Genomic DNA, 20,031 nt, shown 5'->3' on the forward strand with positions numbered 1-20,031 from the left:
TAAGAAACATCCACTTTCTTCATTTAGACAGAGATTAATTTGGTTTCTTTTCTTTGCTACAAATTCCACTACCCCCACTTCACTCCACCACTTGCAAAACATGCACACGCAGTACCCTCTTCACCATTGCTTCTCAGTGAGTTTACTGTCTGGTACCTAGATAACTTTCTAGTGCTTGGGTGGGGTGAAAGGAAGGAATCATGGGTATAGACCTTAATTTGCAAATGCAGAGACGCTATTGCACATCTGGCCATGCTAAAGGCAGCAGGAAGGCCTCTTGGAGGCTGCAGACCCAGAGCCTCTCCCAAGGGAGAGGCATTGCTGAAATGTTTCATTGCAGAGACCATAAGCTTGGCAGGGATTGGGAGTAACTGTTTCTGGACTCATGTACCCTGTTTGTTGAATATGGAAAAGTCTAGTTCCCTGTGGGATATCCCTTGTGGGAGCCTGCCAGGGAGTAAGAACAGAGAATTGATGAGCTTTGGTGACTCAAATCTGGAAGCACAAAAGCCACCAGGCCCAGAATTTGGCTAGTATACTGGTGTGCATTCTGAAATGTTTTTCTGAACACTCTTTGGGGCTTTTTTGGCAGAGAGGAAGGGGGGTGGGGGAGGGAAGATTGGCTGGGTTTTAAATGTTCTGATGATCAGGTCAGAGTCCAAGAATGTTACCAGGATCCCTGCCCTTCCCTCTATCCCGCTTAGGGAAGGGTGATGTGGTTTGACTTGATGGAATATGTAGCATGGAGGCAACATTATTTGCTGTGTTTGTTTGCAATGGAGATTTGGTCCATGCTGCCAAGGAATCATTTCAGAGCATTGACAGAGAGTGTTTAGTCTCAGGGCAAGAAGGTTATTATCTAAAATGCCAGGAAGTGGGAACTGCCCCATAGAGACTCTGCTGTGAAACAAATCTGGTGTTTCTGGACAGAGTGTTGCTGGTTCTCTTGTTGTATCTTCTTTTAGTGTTTTCTCTTAACCTGAAGTTGATTTATTTCCTTTCTCATTTGTACTTGAGGGCTTGCTTCAGCTTGCTGGTGGTGGGGAAGTTTCTTCCCTGATAAATGAGTATGCCACACTTTCCCTCGAAACATGGCCCTTCCTGGGACACTGCACTGTCTTCTCCTAGTCTGCCTGGGTTTTCAATCAAAATTGAATCTTAGAGGATTACTTCCTTTCATGCTGCCTGCTGCGGCATTTAGAATTCATAGCAGAAGGCAAGATGCAGAGACTCGGGCCTTTTTGAACTTGGCTAATTATTCCTGAGATGGCTATTCGTTTAAATTGCTCAGAGGAAACTTGGAGTCCTAAAAGGCAGTGCTGGTTTCCAGGAAAGAGGAAATAAAGTTTGTGAAGTGTTATGCTGGTGAATACTTAAAGTCCAAAGGGGAGGGACATTCTGATATCAAGTAGGAAGTTCACTGGACTCATTTTTCTACCTCCCTCTAAAAACAACCCACAGAGTTCAGTGAGCGGCCTGTCACAGAGCTGCAGCCTCTCCCAAAGTATTGTTTCAGCATCAACTTGGCCTGTGGCTTCTGTAGATGTGAATGGTAAAGACTGTAGCTCTTACCTGTGAAACATCTTTCTTTAAAGGGAATACCTTGGCCTTTTCAGAGGCTACCAGTGAGTCCTTTTCTTGTAGCTGTTAAGCAAAGGTTAAGAAACTGTGGGTGAAAGGAAGGTGAAATGAGGAGTACAGAGAAGAAAGAAATAGGTCTTTTCCATGACTAGTCATAACGAGGACCTTCTAGCCAGGAAAGACATGTGCAAGCCAGTACTTGAGACCCTACTTCTTATTGCTGGCCTTATCCTGTGAATCTTACCTCCATGAGGCAGTTAGGGCCAAGAAAACTAAGAACTGAAGAGGCCAGAGGCTCCAGGGTGTTTCAGAGAAAAATGGCCCAGGCCACAGGATATAACACTCAACTAGGACAGAGAGCTCTGTGGACATGCTGCCAAGTACCCGGTGTGCAGCTGAGGCGGCCATCCAGACCCCACTGTGTGGGCTGCTATTGGGAGAGGGGTGAGCAGAGCACTCAGCAGGGCTGGTTGGTGGGAAGATGCACTTTTCCATTTCCCAGCACATGAGTCATCTTCTCTGGGCCCCTATGCTATGCTTGCATGGACAGTGGCAAGAAGGGGGTGTTGTGGCTGAGAAGCAGCATCTGTGTCGGGGGTGGAAAGGGAAGGGGGTTGGGGAGAGGGTAAAGATTTAAATCCTTCACTAATCAGCAGCAGTTTGAATCACATTTTTATGAGTAAGGAAGTGATAAATCAGCCCTGCATGTTCAGCTCTCAAGTCCCATCAGCTGGTGCCCTTCGAAAGGTTTCTCTCCAGGCCAGTCTGCATGCTGTCAGAGTCACCACCTGGCTGTGGGTCCCTGGCTGCCTGAAACCAGGAAGCAGGGGCCTGATGCTGCCTGGCCCTACCAGGTGCTTAGGGTCTGTGGTGATTTGGCAATCACTGCAAATTACAGAACATCTGGGCCATCATTTTTCTTTCCATTCCTTCTTGGACATGTTCTTCTGGGTGGGTGTTTACATATGTCAGTTCCTGGACTCTGTGGAAACGGGGCATTCCAGCCTGAAGCAGAGGTGATCTTATAGCCCACAAGGCAGTCCATATCCTTTCATTCTGTACCTGAGCCACAGATCCAGTACCTAAGAAGTATGATTTGGAGAAAAACAGGGATTTCCTTACTTAAAAAGTATGTTCTTTGTTGATGTCTCTACTGTTGTATGAATTATTCGTTTTTTGTGTTTGGTGCTACCCTTGTATAACTATTCTTTTTGTTCTATATCAATAGTCCAGAGACAGAAATCATATCGTTGCTAACTTTGATTAGTTTTCAAATGTGCCAACTGCAGAAGGCAAATGAAGGAAAAGCTTAAATGGTGGTAAGAGAAAGCCATCTTTCCCCTTTCCCTAGGTTGTGGTTTTCCGTCCCTTTGCTCATGGAGGTTGTGAGGTCAGATTTGCCTCACCTTCCCATAAGGGGAAATAGGTTGAGTTATGTGCAACTAAACTTTCACGTCTCAGCAGTGATCTTAAAACTCATGGGTTTGGGTGTATTGGTGACAAGACCTTTATCTCCTCCTCTCATATGGGTCCTATGCAAAATCCTGCTTTAGTGGGGCCACAAAAAGTCTAGAATCCTAATACTCCATAGTGAGGTGGCTGGGGATAGATAAATTTAAGGAACGGGACAGGGATAACTGGGGACTCTGGTACAGTGCCTGGTATTTATTAGGGAGTCAGTATTTGTTGAGGATGTAGGCAAAGAAAGCCATAGTTCTGGGAAAACCAGTTCTCATTGAGCTGTATATTCCTTACCTGGCTCATGTCCAAAGCTGGTGGTGAGATAGGTGGTTCCCAGAGTGATGTCACAATTGGTAATCTCTCTAAGTCATTCCTGAGCCTACAAGGAGAAAGGGCCTTTTCCACATGTCTTAGTATTTAATACTCCAGGAGCCATGTGACTGGCTGATGTGATTCTGGAGGGTGAGCTGTTGATCTAAACCACAAGCACTCTAAGAATTTTAATTTTTAAAAAATTCTGTAATTTAAGGAAATAAAACTCATGTTTCTTGAAGAGAAAAAATTGAAGCAACATTTGTGGTAGGGCATCACTGAAACCCCCCTGTGTCCCCCATCTGTGCCCAATTCACTCCAATCTGCTCCCCCCACCTTCCTCTTCCATTTTCTTTCCCCTTCTTGTTCTCTCTTTTTAAAAAAAATGTTTTATAATTCCTGGAATCAAAACCATCTCAGGCACACACTGTTTTATTTTACTGTATTATTGGATTATACCTCCTATAAATCATTGGATGTTACTCATTGGCCACCACTAAAATAACTTCCCTTTTCTGTGCCCTGGCCCCTCTTTTTTCTACTCTTTTACTTTTCTGCCAGTTTCATAGAGCATACCTCCATTTCAGCTTTCTGGAAAAGCTCTGGTGGCAGCAAGAGGGCACCCAAGAGACACTTCTTGTGTGTGCTGTTGGTATTGCCTGTTCTTAGGGAACATTTAGGGAATGGGATTGAGGTAGAGCTAGACTCAACATTTCTTTCATTATCATTTATGCTTTTTTCCATGATGTTAGTAATCCTGAATTATGGGAGATAGAGGTAGTGCCATCTGTGAGTCTCCAGAGGGATAGAGAGCTACTGCTGTCCATATTGGCCTGATAGCTTTAAATAGCAATTTAGGATGCTTCATGCCATTGTTGTGATGGGAGTTGACTCTACTTGAGTTAAGTTCACAAGCAGAACTTTTTGTCTTCCAGTATACAACAATCTCAGAGACCTTCAGAAAAGCTGTTTGCTCCCCTGTGGGGATTCACTTCTGTTGGAGTCTCTTACCCAAGCAGAATGTATGAAGTGCCTAATCCTCCACTTGTCAGAACAGTTGTACAGGAAATCCACCTTTCATAAGGGGTTAGACTTGAGTTTAGTAGCTGTATAAACTGTCCCTTTTATTCCTCCTTCTATATATCTGGTAGTAGAAACCCTTGGTGTTTTTTCCTCACAAGGATCCATGGGTAGATTTCTACAAGTAATCAGTACTGCCTGACCTTTCATTTTCAGGACAGCTCAGGTTAGAGTAAATCAGCAAAGAGAGAGTACTAGCCTGCCCAGTGAGTTTTGTGAGAATTAGATTCAAATATCAGATTAAGTTAGGCTTTGGACGGTAGGCTAAAAGACCAATGCATCTTTAAGTTTGCCCTAGCTTCCTGTGGAGGAGATACAGCTATCAACAGGCTGCTTACTATAAATTTTTCGATCTAGCTGTAGATCCCTGGAAAAGAAGAAAAAGTTAAAAGAAATGTGTATGTCAGGGGATCTATCTTGTCTTTCCAGCTGTAAGGTCCAGGGTCCTTATTTTCTGAATTAATTTATTATTTTAGGCTAAGGAAGGACAAACAGTTATGAAAAGCTAAGGAAATGAGAAAAGTCAGTCATATCAATAAAATTAACCTTCATACATATATATATATATATATATTTTTTTTTTTTTTTGGAGACAGAGTCTCACTATGTCGCCCTCAGTAGAGTGCTGTGGCATCACAGCTCACAGCAACCTCAAACTCTCAGGCTTAAGTGATTCTCTTGCCTCAGCCTCCTAAGTAGCTGTGGCTCCTGCCATAATGCCCGGCTATTTTTTGGTTGGAGTTGTCCTTGTCGTTTTAGCAGGTCTGGGCTGGGCTCTAACCCACCAGCCTCTGTATATGTGGCTGGCGCCCTACCTACTGAGCTATGGGTGCCAAACCTAACCTTCTTATATTAACTGAAGAAATGGTCTTCGGTTTTGCCCCAATTATTAGCAATGTGGTTTTGTGTCCATGGTTGCTTTCGTATGGAGTGTAGAAGTGTAATATCCCATTGTTGCCCAGTGGTTAATGTGAACTATGTATTTTATTTCTGTTGCCATCTTATAGCTTCTCAATTTGATTTTTTTTTCTTTTTTTTTTTTGCCCTAGGATAGACTTATCCTAAAACAGAAACATTATTTGGGGGTAATTTTGGGTCTTTTAGCTATCTTTTTTGAGCTTTTCTGAGGAGTAAAATTCTAAATGTATAGCTTGAGGGTAGGGGTTAGGGTGCAGGCCAGATACACACTATGTATTGAATATAGAGGGAAAGCAAGTGTATTATAGGGCAGGTTGCACTTTGGACCCTAACCAGCTTTTTTTTTTAAAGAGGCAGTGTCTTACTCCTAGACCTAGGATGGAGTGCAGTGAGTAGTACAGTCATAGCTTACTGCAACCTCAAACTCCTGGGCTCAAGTGATACTCTTGCCAGGTAGCTGGGACTACAGGCACATGCCACTATGCATGGCTAATTTTTCTATTTTTTATGGAAATAGGTCTTGTTATATTGCCCAAACTGGTCTCAAACTCCTCCTCTCAAGCAGTCCTCCCAAAGTACTGGGATTATAGGAATAAGCCACCACACCTAGACCATAACCAACAAATATTGATCTGGGGAAAACCGTAGTCGTCTATTATGTTACCAGTGATGACAACAGCAGCACAACATAGATATAAGTTAAACTTGTTTTGTCTTTGATTTCTCTTAAACCTCTCTTTCATATTTCTGACTCATTTTTTTAATACATTCTGGATAATATCCTTAACTCTTAACCTTTCCTTAGCCATATCTAACCTGCTATTAAATATGTCCCATTAAGTTTTTTTTTTTTTTTCTTTTGAGGAGGAAAGGAAAAAAAGGAAGGGGAAGGGAGATACAAGAAAAAACAAGACAGAACAGATATTGCTGCATCTGGTTGCAGGGATGGCTGGGGGAGGGACTTGCATGAGTTTTAAATTTTATTTGTAATATATATATATTTTTTAGAGACAGAGTCTCACTTTATCGCCCTAGGTATAGTGCCGTGGCGTCACAGCTCACAGCAACCTCCAACTCCTGGGCTTAGGCAATTCTCTTGCCTCAGCCTCCCAAGTAGCTGGGACTACAGGCGCCCACCACAATGTCCGGCTATTTTTTGTTGCAGTTCAGCCGGGGCTGGGTTTGAACCCACCATCCTCAGTATATGGGGCCAGCACCCTACTCACTGAGCCACAGGTGCCGCCCTTATTTGTAATATGTTTTATTTCCAGATTTTTTTTTAATCAAATTGGTTTTGACTTTCTTTATAATTTTCTCTTTTCTTTCTTTTCCTTTTTGAGATAGAATCTCACTCAGCTGCCCTAGGAAGAGTGCCATGGTATCATCATAGCTTGCAGCAACCTCAAACTCCAGGGCTCAAGTGGTCCTTCTTGCTTCAGCCTCCTGAGTAGCTGGGACTATAGGCACCTGCCACAACATCTGGATAGTTTTTCTATTTTTAATAGAGATAGGGTCTCACTCTTGCTCAGGCTGGCCTCAAACTCCTGAGCTCAAGCAATCCACCTGCCTCAGCCTCCCAGAGTGCTAGATAATAGGCATGACCTCTTGTACTTGGCCTTCTTTACTGTTTTCTTGTTTACTGAACGTATATGTGAGCTTATCTTTTATTTCTCTAAAATATATTAAACATAGTTAGAGACTCTATAAGCTGAAATGGTATGCTTTGTACATAGCCTTGTGGTGGGCTACCTCTTATGTTGGCTGTATCCTGTGAAACCTTGGGAATCAAAGCTCAAGTTTATTAAGTGGCAAGTGTTTGTAGGTAAAGGCTGGCTATATTGCCACACTTATCTGTCTAGGTTCCCATCTTTACTCAATCCCTAGCCAGAGGGATTCAATTTTATTTTACTAGCTCATGAATGCTTTTTATTTTTTACTTTTTTTTTTGCATTTTTTGGCCAGGGCCGGGTTTGAACCTGCCGTCCCCAGCATATGGGGCTGGCACCCTACTTCTTGAGCCACAGATGCTGCCCTCATGAATGCTTTTTTTTTTCTGTAGAGACAGAGTCTCACTGTACTGCCCTCGGGTAGAGTGCTGTGGCGTCACACGGCTCACAGCAACCTCTAACTCTTGGGCTTACGTGATTCTCTTGCCTCAGCCTCCCGAGCAGCTGGGACTACAGGCGCCCGCCACAACGCCCAGCTATTTTTTTGTTGCAGTTTGGCCGGGGCTGGGCCTGAACCCACCACCCTTGGCATATGGGGCCAGCGCCCTACTTACTGAGCCACAGGCGCCGCCCCATGAATGCTTTTTTTAAAAAAATATTTAAGGGCGCTACTTGGGAGGCTGAGGCAGGAGAACCGCTTAAGCCCAGGAGTTGGAGGTTGCTGTGAGCTGTGTGAGGCCACGGCACTCTACCGAGGGCCATAAAGTGAAACTCTGTCTCTACAAAAAAAAAAAAAAAAATTTAAGGGCGACGCCTGTGGCTCTGTGAGTAGGGTGCTAGCCCCATATACCAAGGGTGGTGGGTTCAAACCAGGCCCCAACCAAAACTGCCAAAAAAAAAGCTGGGCATTGTGGCAGGGGCCTGTAGTCCCAGCTACTAGGGAGGCTGAGGCAAGAGAATTGCCTAAGCTTAAGAGCTGGAGTTTGCTATGAGCTGTGATGCTACGGCACTCTACCGAGGGCAACGCAATGAGACTCTGTCTCTAAAAAAAATTTAAAAATACCTTTTCTAGGATAATTAGTTATTTCATTGGGGAGAGTGGATCTAGGCATCTAGTTTGACTGTCACATTACTAGTGGTAATGCTGTGATTTCTTTTTTCTACCTTCAGATTCAGGCTTTCTTTTTTTTTTTTTTTTTAAAAAGCTTTACCTGTGAGCAGTATGACCAGGATATAGGGCACCTATATCCAGGGTGGCAAGGGCACATAGGTCATTCTTCCAAATGTTATTTTAGTTCTTTTTCCAGCTTCCGCCCACTTATAGCCTAATCTTGGGGCTCCTAATAGCATCCTGCTATTAGGCTCACATTTTTTCATGTTTTCAGGAAGTGTTTGGTATAGAGACTACTTACGCAGAGGGCTAACTGGGTGGGAAGGAAAGGTAAACGGAGAGGGGAGGGATGGGATAGGGAGGCTGTAGGGGAAGGGATAAGAGCCATTTATTGCCAAGAGGGCGTGAGCTAGAGATCTGGATAAGAGTGCTCTCCTGTTTCAGCTACATTACATTATATATCTGGTGAACTCTGTTGGCCCTTAAAATCTTTTCCATTAGTCAGGGTACTCTGTGCTTTTGTTCTTGACTACTGCTGTTCTTAGAGCTGTTTGGTTTGCTTGTATGTCTCAGTTTCCTTTTCAGAAGGCAGGTTGTCATATATTTAGGAATGTATTTACTGTAATAAGAGCGTTTTGGCTTGTTTAGTCCCAGGTTCAGATATAAGATTTCTGTCTTGAAGTTTATGTTCAGAAAATGCCCGTGTGATCACTTGACCTAAGTGCCAACAGCAGATGCAGCAATTGACACGCTGCAGGGAGTTTCCAACTGCTGGGCAGGTTTCTGAAATCCGGACACGTGCTGTTCACACTTTGGCTTCTGAGGCAAGGATCAGGTTGAAAGAGGGGTGGGGCTGGCAGGGGACTGGAGGGAGAAAGATCTTACAGTGCCTGCCCAGGGCTTATGGCTGTGTCAGCTTTCTTCATCTCTTCTCCAGCTGGCGTTGGCAGGGTAGAGTAAATCATTGTAGAGTGGTTATGAGCTGAACTCACTGGGGGCTTCTTTGAGGCACACCTGTGACGTCATCTTGTTATCATTGTCTGTTCTGCATAACCTCTTTTCACCTCCCCTGAGAGAGGGTGATGCCCAGAACTCATGTCAGGGCAATGAGCAGAGGGAAATATTTGGTAATCATTATTTTTGAGATGCTTGCTGAGGACACAATTGCAGGCCATTGACACATTCTTCAAGATTCCTCATTGGAAGAGAAAAACCCTGTTTGCAACCATGGCCCTGAATAGTCCTTATAGATAAAACATCTTTTTAAACAGGGAAAGAAAGTCCAGAAAGTCTCAAAACTCCTAAGTGGTTTTTCTTGTACACACACACACACACACACATATCTGTTCCATTGGCTTCCCATTTCAGTCAGTAAAAGCCACAGTATTTACAAGACCTTCCTGTATAGACCTCTCCTCCTGCTCCCTCCCCCCATATTGCCTCTCTCTGACCTCATTCGCTACTCCTCTCCCCCTGGCTTACTTTGCTTCAGCCACACTGCCCTTCTTAAAGGGATTCTCCCATCATCAAGCCTTTGGCATTAGCTGATTTCTCTATTTAGGATGTTCTGGGTCCAGCCATTGCCTGGTGAATACTTTACATCCTATAAGTCTTTCCTTCATGTTAGCTCAGTGAGGCCTTCCCCAACTATCTGTTTAACACTGCTGTACACTACTCCCACCCTGCACTCTTAATTTTCTCGTCCTGTTCACTTATTTTCTAAAAATTGGATCATTTACTTATTATGCATATTTTTATTTCTCTCCTACTCCTCCATAAGAATGCAATTTCCCTGTCAGTAGGGATCTTTAACTTGTTTTAGTCACTGGTGTATTGTGTGTCTTTACAATAGTACCTGGCCCCTTGTAAGATCTCAATAAATATGTGTTGAATTGAGTTAAGTCTAAGAACAATTTGTCAGAAAGTCACTCTGGGCCATGTAGGTTGAATGGCAAGGCCAGGGACATCTGTTAACTGAGTTATTATTGTTCATGATTTGTCTTTCCTTGTTTTTTGTTAAGGCATTTTTCCTGAAAGTATAATTTCCAAAGCATATTTTACATCCTGACATTACATTAAAATATGTTAATGTGCTTTAGTATTTATTGTTACTCCTGGAGTCACTATTTTTGGGGCTTTGAAAGCAAAATTTCTTTAGAATAGCACAAGTTTTATCCTTTCTGATCTCTTAAATCTTTCATCTTTTACTCTCTGTCCTTTCTTCCTTCCCAGAAATACTTTTAAAATTTCTCCTTTTCTACTCATTTACCATATTTTTTACTCTTACCTTATTAGAGTAACTCTGGTCCTGTTTAGGTAAATTAAGCAATTTTTTAAGAAAGATTTAACAGTTTGGGTTTTGTTGAGAGTACTAAAAAGAGAAGAAAATAGAAACCCAACTTCCTGGCAATGACATTCCTTACTATATTATGTATAAAAATGTAAGGTTTTTTTGTACAGTTGAAAATATGCTGAATATAAAATATTTCCACTTATCATATTCAGAGTCATAAAATTCTTTGTAAACATTTATAATAGATGAATAATGTTCTCATATTAATATGTTAACATTCATTTAATCATTACTCTGCATTTGGACATTTCCCCCCATGTTTGTAGTATAATGCTGTATTTGACATCTTTATATGTACAATTTTTGCCTGTGTTTCATATTATTTTATTAGAATATATTTTTAGAGCTTGGTTGTTGGGGTTTGAAGTCTTTTGAGTTTTGTTTTTTTTTTTTGAGATATAATGCTAGGTTACTTGCTTAAGGAGCTGTACCATGGCTGGGCGTGGTGGCTCACAACTATAATCCTAGCATTCTGGGAGGTCAGGAATTCAAGACCAGCCTGAGCAAGAACATGACTGACCTCTGTCTCTACAAAAATTAGGAAAAATTGGGGCGGCGCCTGTAGCTCAGTCGGTAGGGCGCCGGCCCCATATACGGAAGGTGGCGGGTTCAAACCCAGCCCCGGCCAAACTGCAACCAAAAAAAAAAAAATAGCCGGGCGTTGTGGCGGGCGCCTGTAGTCCCAGCTACTCGGGAGGCTGAGGCAAGAGAATTGCTTGGGCCCAGGAGTTGGAGGTTGCTGTGAGCTGGGTGAGGCCACGGCACTCTACGGAGGGCCATAAAGTGAGACTCTGTCTCTACAAAAAAAAAAAAAAAAATTAGGAAAAATTAGCTGAGTGTGGTGGCGCATGTCTGTAATTCCAGCTACTTGGGAGGAGGAGGCAGAAGGATCTCTTGAGCCCCAGGAATTTGAGGTTGTAGTGAAGTAAGAAGATGCCACTGCACTCTAGCCTGGGTAACAGAGTGAGTCAGTCTTAAAAGAAAAAAATAAAGGCTGGGTGCCATGGCTCATGCATATAATCCCAGCACTTGGGAAGCCGAGGGGGCGGGGTGGATTGCTTGAGCTCAGGAGTTTAAGACCAGCCTGAGCAAGAGCAAGACCCCTCTCAAAAACAAGCAGAAGAAATAGACGGGTGTAGTGGTGGGCACCTGTAGTCTCAGCTACTTTCAGCTACTTTGAAGGCTGAGGCAAGAGAATTGCCTAAGCCCAAGAGTTTGAGGTTGCTGTGAGCTGTGATGTCACAGTACTCTACCGAGGGTGACAAAGTGAGACTCTTGTCTCAAAAAAAAAAAAAAAGAAAAGAAAGAAAAAAAAAAGAAAGAAGCTGTACCAGTATACTCTTATCAGTAGTATTTGAGAATGCCTGGCAACCACCTACCGTCCATCAGGCTTTTTTCTTTTCTTCTTTTTAAGAGACAGGGTTTTTCTCTATTGCCTAGGTTGGAATGCAGTGGTGCAGTCATGTCTTGCTGTAACCTGAAACTCCTGGCCTCAAGATATTCTCTTGCCTCAGTATCCCAAAGGGCTGGAATTGCAGGTGTGAGCCACCACACACAGCCTATTTTAAATTTTCGTAAGTCCTTGGCCCATTGTAGGTCTTCATGTTTGTTGATGAATGATAGAAGAAAACCTGTCCCTTTAAAAAACTAGGATTTATATATGTATTTTTGTTTGTTTTTGGAGACAGAGTCTTACTATGTCGCCCTCGGTAGAGTGCTATGGCGTCACCGCTCACAGCAACCCCAAACTCTTGGGCTTAAGCAATTCTCTTGCCTCAGCTTCCTGAGTAGCTTGGACTACAGGCGCCCACCACAATGCCTGGCTATTTTTTGTTTGGTTTAGCAAGCCTGGGCTGGGCTTGAACTCACCAGCCTTGGTGTATGTGGCCTGTGCCCTACTTGCTAAGCTTCAGGCTCTGAACCCAGATTTATATTTTAGAGCAGTTTTAGGTTCACAGCAAAATTGAATGACACATACAGAAAATTCCCACGTGCCTCCCTCCCCCCAAACACACAACTTCACTATCAAGATCATACCAGAGTGGTACATTTATTACTTACAGTGAACCTATATTAACACATTATCACTCAAACTGAATACTTCATGTTCAGGTTCACTCATTGTTGTGTACTGTATAGGTTTTGACAAATGTATAATGACATTTATCTGCCATTATAGTATCAGATTAGTTTCACTGCCCTAAAAATCTGTGCTTTGCCTATTCATCCTTCCCTCCCTTTTGCCCCTGACAACCACTGTTACTATCTCTGTAGTTTTGCTTTTTCCATACTGTGATTTGGAATCATATATCCTTTTTAGGTTGACTTCTTTCTTAGGAATATGCATTTAAGGTTCCTCTGTGTCTTTTCATGACTTGATAGCTTGTTTCTTTTTAGCACTGAATTAATATTCCATTGTCTATGGTTTATTTGTCCATTCACCTATTCAAGGATGTCTTGGTTGCTTCCAAGTATTGGCAGTTATGAATAAAGCTGCTGCCAATCTTTAGTTTTATAAGAAATTGTCAAACTCAACAACAAAAAAAAAGGGCGGCGCCTGTGGCTCAAGGAGTAGGGCGCCGGTCCCATATGCTGGAGGTGGCGGGTTCAAACCTAGCCCCAGCCAAAAACCAAAAAAAAAAAAAAAAAAAGAAATTGTCAAACTGTCTTCCAACCTATCCTGTTTTAAATAGCAATTCTTTGATTGCTAGTGAGAATGGGCATTTTTCTCCTTTGTTTTATTAACCATTTAAAGTTCTGTGTAGTCTTCCTCTGTGCTCATTTTTCTATTGCAGCCTGTCTTATCAGTTTATTTCAGCTTTATAGATAGTATATATAGTAATTCCTTGCTATATTCATTGGTAATTTCTTATTTGTGTTTGGTTTTTATTATGTTTGTGGTTTTTTAATTAAATCATAGCTGTGTACATTAATGCACTTATGGGGTTCAACGTGCTGGTTTTATATACAATTTGAAATACTTTCATCAAACTGATTAACGTAGCCTTCACTGCATTTTCTTAGTTATTGTGTTAAGACATTTATATTCTACACTTAGTAGATTTAACATGTACCCTTGTAAAATGCACCATAGGTGTGGTCCCACCAATTACCCTCCCTCCACTCATCTTCCCCTTCCCTCCCCTCTCCCTCTTCTTTCCCCTTCATCTTGGGCTGTAGTTGGGTTATAGCATTCATATGGAAGTGTGGGTGCTTATAAATGGGTTTCATAGTAGGGATGAGTACATTGGATACTTTTTCTTCCATTCTTGAGATACTTTGCTAGGAAGAATATGTTCCAGCTCCATCCATGTAAACATAAAAGAGATAAGGTCTTTATAACAAAGATATTCACACCAGAATGTTTATTGCAATTCACACCAGAATGTTTATTGCAGCTGAATTCATAATTGCTAAGTCATGGAAGAAGCCCAAGTGCCCATCGACCCATGAATGGATTAATAAATTGTGGTATATGTACACTATGGAATATTATGCAGCCTTAAAAAAGATGTTTATGTTTTTTTAATGTATAAAAGTTAAAAAAAAATTTTTTTTTGAGACAGAGCCTCAAGCTGTTATCCTGGGTAGAGTACCGTGGCATCACAGCTCACAGCAACCTCCAATTCCTGGGCTCAAGTGATTCTCCTGCCTCCATCTCCCAAGTAGCTTGGATTGCAGCTGCCCGTCACAACACCTGGCTATTTTTTGGTTGCAGCTGTCATAGTTGTTTGGCGGGCCCAGGCTGGATTTGAACCCACCAGCTCAGGCATATGTAGTTGGCTCCTTAGCCACTCGAGCCACAGGCACCAAGCCAAAAGTTTTAAAGTTTTATAATTAAGTGTGTCATTCTCTTCCTCTAATTTTCATTGCTCTTAAGCTTAAAAAGGCTTTTTTGCTAGAGAAGTTTCTATCTAGTTCTGCAAATGTATTTTCATTTCCATCAGCTGGAGGGAAATTCTAACCCTGTTGTTGGATAATTTTATGCAGTTGGTGAGAAGTGTGAAGGAGCCCTACATGCTGAATTAAGAAATAGAGGAACATATTATGTTTTGTGTGAGATATAAAAGTTCCTAACAAGGAGTCAGCCCATTTTTATGTATTACTTTGGGTGAGATAGGGTTGGAGTTGTTATGGACTACATTGTCAGGGTTAAATTTTTCTCCTCACCTCACATAAAAACTTACCAATTGGGAAAGCTCAAGCTTGGAAGGTTGAGATAGGTAGGTATATAGGTGAGAGGTCTTGTTGACTTGCCATTTCAGGGGAGAAGGAATACGGTTGTTATTTGTGGTTATCCCATTTTTCACTAACGAGCGAATCATCTGTGTTGTAACAGAATGTTGTGGGACATGTACATCTCTATTTTGGAGTAAACAGTCATGGATTAAACGATTTATTGAGTTAAATAGCAAAGGAGTAGGCTGTTGTGGTAGGGATAGGGGTTCATGGAGCATCACCTTATGGTACCATACTTGGCAAGACATTTCAATAGAGATGTTACCCATAACATCCTTTTCATTGGCTTTAGAAGCACTGTTGAATGTGGCTGAAGGCAGCATTTCTGCTATGTGTGTAGTAAATGGGAGTACTTGGCTGTTTTGGGCTCTGAATAACGTGCAGGAGGATGGTAGAGGGTAATAAAATGTTTTGGAAGTTTTGTTGCTTTAAGGAGCTCAAAGAGAGGTATATGGGTGGAACAGATGTATCCTGCCGGGTCTGGAGAGTCAGGCCATGACTTTTCTGTTTACTGGGTGGTTAACTCATGGAAGAAGGGGAAAGTCAGCTCCCCAAAATGCGATCTCTCCTTTCTCTGAAGGCCATGTGGCCTCATGGTTATGAACTTTGCAATTAATCATATTTTGGTAAAATAGCACATACATATATGAATTTTGACAGATATTCATCAGAACTTAACCATATTTTCCCAGTAATTTTATGGTTTTCTATAATGATCACAATATTTTAGTAATAAAAAACATTTTTTTTTTTTTTTTAATTTGGCCGGGGCTGGGTTTGAACCCGCCACCTCCGGCATATGGGACCGGCGCCCTACCCGCTGAGCCACAGGCGCCGCCCAATAAAAAACATTTTTAAAAATTATAGTGATGGTTTGGCACCTGTAGCTCAGGCGGCTAAGGCGCCAGCCACATACACCGGAGCTGGCAGGTTCAAATCCAGCCTGGGCAAAAAAATAGCTGGGTGTTGTGGCGGACGCCTGTAGTCTCAGCTACTTGGGAGGCTGAGACAAAAAAATCGTTTGGGCCCAGGAGTTTGAGGTTGCTGTGAGCTGTGATGCCACAACACTCTACCCAAAGAGATTTTTTTATTTTTGAGACAGTCTCGCTCTATTGCCCCAGGCTAGAACGCCATGATGTCAGCTTAGCTCACAGCAACCTCAGCCTCCTGTATTCAAGTTATCCTCCTGCCTCAGCCTCCTGAGTAGCTGGGACTGCAAGTGCCTACCGCAACCCCTGGCTAATTTGTTTTTTCTACTTTTAGTAGAGATGAGGTCTCACTCTTCCTCAGGCTGGTTTCCAACTTAAAAGCTCAAGCAGTCCTCCTGCCTTGGTCTCTCAGAGTGCTAGGATTACAGGTGTTACCCACTATGCCTGGCAAAAAGAGATACATGAAGTTTTACTTGGCATATCATGCAAATTACTTATTCACTTCTAAACTTGTTCCTACATCTAGTACCTTGTGCATAGAAGACATTTAGTAAATGTTTATTGAATTGAACCCTCCCACCATAGTATGTTTGCCATTATTTCTCTTCTTCCCATAAGGGAAGGTTCTGTTTCCTCTCTTGAGCTTGAATTTCAGAAGAAGCAACTTTGGTTTTGAAGGTTTACCAGCCATCTTGTTTGCTTTTAACATTGCTCATTCTTCTAAACTCTTCTTTCATTCCAGAAAAAAACAACCTGATAGATCAAATAGAGATTATTTAGCTAGGTTTTTTTTTTTTTTTTTTCTTTTGAGACACAGCCTCAAGCTATTACCCTGGGTAGAGTGCTGTGACATCATAGCTCACAGCAACCTCCAGCTCCTGGGCTCAAGCGATTCTCTTGCCTCTGCCTCCCAAGTAGCTGGGACTACAGGTGCTCGCCACAAGGCCTGGCCATTTTTTAGTTGCAGCCGTCATTGTTGTTTGGTGGGCCTGGGCTGGATTCCAACCCGCCAGCTCAGGTGTATGTGGCTGGCGCCTTAGCTTGAGCCACAGGCGCCAAAGCTATTTAGCTATTCTTGAAAATGCAATTATTTTAGCTTCACAAAATGCATAGATCCCTCAACTGGAGTGTGGTATCCATGGGGGATAGACTTTATGACATTTTATCACATTTCTAAGAGTGTTCAAAGCTGACTTCATAATTCGGTACATAATCATTAGCCATGCATGGTGGCAGTACCTGTAGTTCCTCCCACTCAGGGAGCTGAGACAGTAGGATCTCTTGAGCTCAGGAGTTCCAGGTTGCAGTGAGCTATGATTGGGGCCACTGCACTCCAGCCTGGGTGACAGAGCAAGACCCCATCTCTTAAAAAAATAATAATTAAGTTCATAATCAATAATGATTGATTGATTTACTAGGCTTTGGGAGTATATAAAATGAGTTTAGGCAAATAAGAAAATACCAGGTTGTTGGCTGGGCATGGTGGTTCACACCTGTTATCCCACCATTTTGGGAGGCCAAGGTCAGAGGATCAGTTGAAGACAGGAGGTCAAGACCAACCTGGGCAATGTAGTGAGACCCAAAAAAGAAAAAAGCAAAAATAGATGGTTAATTTTTTTTTTTAAAGACTAGTCAAATGCCAGATTGTTAATTAAAAAAAAAAACCAAAAAGTATGTCTTTCTCATAACTAAGTAATTGTGCCTGGCAAAATATTAATGTATTGAAATTGTATTTTTTTTTTTTTTTTTTTGGTTTTTGGCCAGGGCTAGGTTTGAACCCGCCACCTCCAGCATATGGGACCGGCGCCCTACTCCTTGAGCCACAGGCGCCGCCCTGGAATTGTATTTTTTTTTAAATTCTTTAAAGCCAGGTGCAGTTGTGCATGCCTGTGATCCCAGCACTTTGGGAGGCTGTAGTAGGAGGGTTCCATGAAGCTAGGAGTTTAAGACCAGCCTGAGCAAAAGAGGAAGACCCCGTCTCTACAAAAAAATAAAGAATCCCCCCACTGCTAAATTTGGCTTAAAAAATAATTAGCTGGGTGTGGTAGTATGCACCTATAGTCCCAGCTAAGGCTTAGTAAGGCAGGTAGATTGCTTAGGCCCAGGCATTTGAGGTTCAGTGTGCTATGATCGAGCCACTGTACTCCAGCCTGGGTGACAGAGTGAGACCCTGTTTCATTAAAAAAGAAAGAAAAATTCTCTAAGACTTCTATGGTGATAAAGTCATCAGTATCCCTTTGAGATGGTAAAGCTACAGTAGACTGCTTTGAGAAACCAGAATTAAAATCAGCCTACTTTTTTCTTAGCCACAAACTATGGAGACTCCTCTCTCTGAAAGCAATAGGAAGACAAATTTATAAAGACATTGCTATTAATTAGCTAATGCTCTTTAGCCCATTCCACGGGAGACTGGAACAGCTCATTTAGCTTTAGTGGTACCTGCCATCAGAGTTTCCACCTTGCTTGAGGCCCCTCAAGGCACAGAACCCTGTTGTGAAGGGGTGGAAATACCACCACATGTGTGTGCTATTTCTTTAAAAGAGAGTCTAGCGGAAGTGATGCTGTAGGGAACATCTGCACTTGGGGCTGAGTGGAGAAAGCGAGATGCGCTGCAGCTGGTGTAAGGCCCTGGCAGGCTGAGGCGCTGCTGTCTATTGGGGTTTACTTCTGTCTACATTGAAACATGGCTTGGGAGGGGGTTGGTGGCCTGCTGCCAGCCTCGGTTAGCCTGCCCTTCTCTTTCCTCCTCAGCCCCCCAACCCCCCACCTCCTCTCCCTCATGCTTTAAAGTCACATTTCCAGGCCAGACGTAGAATTAATCTCTGGGCACTTCACATTGCTGGCAGCTGAAAGCAGGATGTGGGATCTTTTTTTCTCTCTTTCTCTCTCTCTGCGTCTTGGCTGACTTTTTTACCTCTCGAAGAATTTGGAAGGCCGTGAGATACCCCCCCCTCCCCAAGTACTGTGGAGTTTTTCAGCACGCTGATCACCCTGCTGCGGCTTCACCCTAATAGACTTCATATGCTGATGCAGTTGACATCAGTATCAAACTATTTTACATGTGATCTGGTGTATTTCCTGAGGAAATCTGCAAGATATTTATTAAGAACTAATAAAATAAACCTCTCCATGAGTTTTTAGGTAGTTTTCAATTTTTCATGTCTCTCTCGTTTCCTCTTATCAATGAGTTGCTATTTTCTCTCTCTACTCTGACCATTGCAAAAGGAAACAAAAATAAATGTTTTAAACTGTTCCTGAAGGGACAGAGAGAGAATAGTTCTGCCGTGATGTATCAGCTGGGGCTGTATTTTTAGTGCAGCATTGTAGAAACTAAAAATATCCTGTTATAGTGGATCCTTTTTATAGGTCTGTATGTGTGTGTGTGTGTTTATAATGTTGTACACACAAGCGCCTTTATGTATCAGCAGTCACTCTTCACATTACAGCTGGACTCCATTAGTCCTTGAAAATTAATGTAATCCTAGTTAAGAAAAAAATTAATTACTGTACCAGAGCTGTGTTTTATCCAAAGCTAGTGTTAGCTCCCTAGCTGGCAGCTTAGTTTGAGAGGCTCCAGGGGCCCATGGAGTTGTGGCTTTGGTATCACAGCGTTTGTTTTTCCCATTGAGAGCATTCCTCGGCTCTTTAGGGTTAGACACGTGGCATGCGGAAAGTAACTGCACACCCCTGTGCCTCAGTGAAATACTGTGTTCTAATCTCATCACCCCCAAAAGGGGTGTCCTTCACTGGTTTAACTCACCTGCCATAGCAGCTTTTCTTATCGGGTTTCTTTATAAGAGAGATACTTTAGCGATGGTTGATTTTTCATGTTCTCTGGAGAAAAAATAATATTTGTCAAAGTCCAAGAGACACATGGGATTTGCCTAGGAGGATTCTGCATGGACAATTAAGAATGACAGTCACATTTTGCCCTTGCTTTTTGTTTAAGGATTGGACTAGTTTGTTTAATATACACCTTTTACAATAAATAAATGAGTGTGCCAGAGTTGACTGTTGGTCTCTAGTCAGACTTCTCAGAACCAGCTATGGTGAGGGGCTGACTGGCTCAGTGTGTGAGTAACATTTCCAGCTTTGTAATCAGTGTTCTGGGATGAGGTTCAGGGCATAGCCAGAAGTTCTTGCAGTTGCCTTACCTTCCTGATGCTGCTCTTGTGCAATTGGTTGCTCCTGTTGTTGTTTGCTTTTCCTCTTTGGGGGCTTGGATTGGGATGGGGGTAGAGTGGGATGGGTGGGAAGATTAGTTGTTTCCTTACTGGTCAGACTCCAGGCTCTGCTGAGAGTCCGGGCAGGATCCATCTGTCTTGGACTGCAGTTCTCTTTTCTGCTGAGTTGGGGCGTGGGCAGCATAAGCCTGTGTAA

General features: G+C 42.5%; 1 protein-coding gene across 3 annotated transcripts in view; it reads left to right on the forward strand.

Annotated features, from left to right (window-relative positions):
- The window catches only part of SMG6 (SMG6 nonsense mediated mRNA decay factor), a 279,430-nt gene that overhangs the window by 72,955 nt on the left and 186,444 nt on the right, over positions 1-20,031 (forward strand). The window lies entirely within an intron of this gene.

The sequence above is a fragment of the Nycticebus coucang genome, chromosome 18, assembly GCF_027406575.1.
Source record: "Nycticebus coucang isolate mNycCou1 chromosome 18, mNycCou1.pri, whole genome shotgun sequence".
In the NCBI taxonomy this organism is placed as follows: Eukaryota; Metazoa; Chordata; class Mammalia; order Primates; family Lorisidae; genus Nycticebus; species Nycticebus coucang.